Here is a 4,629-nt window from a genome sequence, read left to right as displayed (position 1 = left end):
CGACCGTCGACATTCCTTGCATAACATACCAATTGCATTAATCATGAAATTGTTCTCGTCGTGAATATGCATGACATATTTGTCACTTGACAAGGCAACAATCAATTAATAAATCCGCCTCCGTACATGTGTTTTCTATTGAACGGATTTTTGTAACCTGATAAACCTAATTTTTGTAACTTATCTACTTGTATCACGAATAATTTAGTGCTAACATGATCAATATGTAAAAAGTAAAATAACAAAAATATTGAACTCCAAGTAAAATTCAAAACGGAAAGTCCCTTCAAATGGCAAAACCAAAGCTCAAACACATCAAACGAATGGGAAAACAACTGTCATATTCCTGACTTGGTAGAGGCATCTCATGAAGGAATGTACAAGTACCGAGCCAAGCCAAGAGGATATTACCAAAAATGGACTAAACAGTAAAGGTAATAATTTACAAAGACGAATAAAAGAACACTATAACACGTAATTAAGATGATAAACAACGTCAGTACCTAGAATCTATACTTAGGTTACATATCAAATGATTTAGCTACTTAACGTGCGTAGTATTCAAGCTGTCCACGCGTGTAATATATAACGGAAAATGAACGTAGAATGATGAGGGTAGCATGAACGATGGACGCATGTTGGAAAAAAGTACATAATAAATTTGCTACCACGATGAATGATAATATATAACTACGAGACACCAACACGCGAGCATGGCACATGTACATACTTTGATATTGGCCTTAATATAATTAATATTGCTAAATGATTATTATTTTTATTTAAATATATTGATATGTATGCTCTTCTGTATTTTTAAAGTTATGGTGTATTTATTCTTGAGATAACTTCTCTTATGTGTGCCACATCATTCTCTCAATTTTAGGACAGTTTGTATACTAAAATTTTAATAAGACGCACACCACCTATTCTTGGTCCTCATTCCTATCCACGTTAAATTTTCAATTCAAAACATTTTATGGAAGCGGGATCAATATACCTGTATTTATACATCAGACCATACTGTACTGGTTACCGGAATTTTGGATACACCAAACCAGTCCATTTATTTCTGAGAAACAGACTATATATGCCCTCAATTTTAGAATTCATTCATACATTTTTTTATTATTCAAAATTATCAGTAAATTGTGTGTTCTACAAGGATCACCAGTCCTTAACCTTTCATCTGATACCTTAATTGCTAAAATATATGCTACATAGTATAAGATTTACACCTGTGCGTAGGAAGTATTTTGTTTTAAATATGTACTACTTTCCGTATGTTCTTTTTTGACCGGGCCCGACAAAGTCTATCCAAATTATTTTTGCAAAGAATTCCGCTCAAGCCGGTGCTAGGAGTCGACTTAAACTTGCAGTGAGGTGAGAGGTTTTTTTTTTGCTTCGTGTTGAAGGTCTCACCGTGACTTTGAGACGAAGAACAGCAATAAAAGCGCTGTTCCTTTGCTTTTTGTTTTTTTTTTTGTTTTTGTTTTTTTTTTGCTGTGCATGTACTGATTTTGTGTCATGGTTGGATACCCCATATCCTTTGTTTTTCTATTATAGATTACTGCATGTTATAGTGAAAAAGTCACTATTATTTATAATGATTTAAAACGTCTTAAGCTATAAATATGTCCTGCACGCTATAAAATGAAATGTATTGAGAAAGATATACCTAAAGATTTTCTCAATATTCACATCCCGATCACAAAATATAGATGATCTTTCACCATTCCGGTATTTTTCTTTTCATCGATATACTGAAGAGATCTACCGTAAGATGTTGTTATGCCAATCTTTTCTGGATAAGTTCACTTAGTTGAATGATTTAAAAGAGGATTAGTGGATATACCCTTTTTAAAACGTTCATGCCTAATGAAAATACAGTGACCTTTTTTCTTTTGTCGAAAGTTCAAAAATACGAATAACTTACACACTAATAAACAGTAATGTGTTATCAAGTAGGAAGCTCCAGTATATTCAAACATCTAATGTACAAACAAAGAACAGGGTTAACTGAAATAATTTGTAAGCTTGACCTTTTATATCTATTATAAAAAATATATTTATGTAATTATGTAGAAAGTAACATAACACAAATACAGAACTCAAAAAGAAATTCAAAACGGAAAGTCCTTTATCAAATGGCAAAATCAAAATCTCAAACACACCAAACGAATGGAAAACAACTGTCATATTCCTGACTTGGTACATGACTTGATTCTTGTTGACTAACAAAATATTAGTAGTATTCATGCAGTAGACACTACACGACGAGGTGTTATTGAAAGCAAATAAGTAAGACTTGAATAACCAGTAAAATAATGGGGAAATCCGTGTGTAGTACGGGTTTCGTACATTTTAATTAAGACAGTTATTCGACTAAGAAGGAGTATCATCTATCAACTTGTCCATAATCAATTTCTATTCTTTATCATCATAAACCATTACTTTTGAAACCGACTTAATACATACATTATTATATATACATAGTGTTTATTACATACATATTGTTCAAGATCGCTTTTAAGATTGCAACAAAATATGCGGAAATCAAGTGTAGGCGTGTAAAGAGGTTGTAAATCTAAAATATTTTTTTATGAATGAAAACACGATCGTACTTTATTTGTAAACATGTATTTCGGCATGTATTTCAATTTCATAAGCATTAAGACTGGAATTGTTATCAGTATATTTGAATGATTTAATAGCGGTAACTGAAGGTTAACAAATCAATGCGCAAAACCTAACTTCTACGTCATTTGGTCTCTGGTGCAGAGTTGTCTCATTGGCAAACATGCATGTTTTGACATTGTTCTACTACTTTTTTATTAATATTGTATTGTGTCATAGATCAAACTTATTCGTTCAGTGTATGTTTACCTGTTTTTGTTCATATGTCTTTTTGATCGAGTTAAGCCATTTCAATTGATATTTTATAGTGTGTCTTTTTATGTTGAAACGTTACACTACTGTTTCAGGTTAGGATGAAGGTCCGAAAGGGTTCTAAACAGAATTGCATAAGCTTGTTAATAAATTAATCAACTAAAGTTTCTGGGTTTCTGTATCATTAAACCAATAAATATAATAAATAATATCTGACTTGCTACAGGATAAGACTTATGTACAGTCATGGGTTATATTTCACCAAGTGTATCCATTGTATACTTTTAAATTGTATACTTTTAAAGTTACATATATATCCATCTGCATTATTTAAGACAAGACAGAAATTTGCACAAAAATTCCATAAGAGTAACATGTATTGAAGCATGTGCTTATGCAATAACAACAAAATAAGGCCAACAGTCTCGTTATCCCAACTGAAATTTAAAACTAGAAAGAAATAATCCTCACAGTTAACCGAGTTGTTGCGTTTAGATTCGAGTTACATATACACAAACATTCAATACAGGTAGTGCTAACATGATCAATATATAAGGTTTTATATAAAATAATATTATGATTGTGTATATTCTAACTAATTGGATTCGTTTAGAAAGAGTAACATGTCCAACTTTATTTTCAGAGGTAGACTGAAAACAGCAGATAGAAAAGGAATGTTGCAGGTGCTCTACTTCTGGCTTAACGACAATAATAATATAACAATTGTAGCTTTTGAATGAGGTCGATAAGAGGATATATCGACCTCGGACTTCGTCCTCAGTCAATATACTTCTTTCAGGTCGATATATCCTCGTATCGACCTCATACAAAGGCTATTATGGTATAATATTGCTACCGAACAAACGTACAAGTTGATACCTCTACTATTTAAACTGACCATGCGAGCATGGTACATACATTATGTACATAGTTATTGCCAATTAGACCTCTATCCACAAGAGACCAAAGGACAAGGATGTAAACAATAACCATTGGAAAACAAATTTTAAAATAGATGAATAAAATGGACGTCTAGGAATCAATAAAACACCGTCTGGTTACGTAATTTGATTAGGTTGAAAAAAATGTCTCACACATAGTGTTCCTGATTGTACTTATACTAAGTACATTTGTATATCATATCCTCATATATTAAAATAAGGAGATGTTGTATGATTACTAATTATGCCTCTAATTACCAGAGACCAAATGACGAGGATGTAAACAACTGTAAGTCACTGTACGGCCTTCAACAATGATCAAAACCTATACCATATCGTAAGCTATTAACGGCATTGCAATGTCAAAATGTAAATCAATTCAAAAGGAGAAAACCAACGACTTGATTTGTGTTCAAACGGAAAACAAATATTGAAGACAACAAACAAATTAACCAACGACAATCACTGATCATGAATTACATGTTCCTGGTTTGGGACAGACACAAAAATAATGAGGCAGTCCAAAACATGATTGTTATTATTCAACCCTCTCTTAACTACTGGCAGTGGTTAAAATCACAATAGTAGAATAAACAGTAAAATTCAGTTGAAAAGGGTTTGAGTCATCAAATGACTTTATGCAATGCCAAACAAATATGTTTCTCGTTTCTCGTTTTTATATAGATAGACCGTTGGTTTTTCCGTTTGAATGGTTTTACACTAGTAATATTTTGGGGCCCTTTATAGCTTGCTGTTCGGTGTGAGCCAATGCTCCGTGTTGAAGGCCGTACCTTGACCT

At 32.4% G+C, this 4,629-nt stretch overlaps 1 long non-coding RNA gene across 1 annotated transcript; it reads left to right on the top strand.

The window, feature by feature from the left end:
• The first annotated feature begins 261 nt into the window (after positions 1 to 261).
• LOC127702618 (uncharacterized) lies at positions 262 to 4,059 on the top strand. Its single transcript, XR_007982509.1, has 2 exons — positions 262 to 434; positions 3,533 to 4,059. It is a non-coding gene; the product is annotated as an uncharacterized LOC127702618 (long non-coding RNA).
• Positions 4,060 to 4,629: the final 570 nt, after the last annotated feature.

This window comes from Mytilus californianus, unplaced genomic scaffold (genome assembly GCF_021869535.1).
Source record: "Mytilus californianus isolate M0D057914Y unplaced genomic scaffold, xbMytCali1.0.p SCAF_5, whole genome shotgun sequence".
Classification (NCBI taxonomy): domain Eukaryota; kingdom Metazoa; phylum Mollusca; class Bivalvia; order Mytilida; family Mytilidae; genus Mytilus; species Mytilus californianus.
This window is presented reverse-complemented; position numbering and strand designations above follow the sequence as displayed.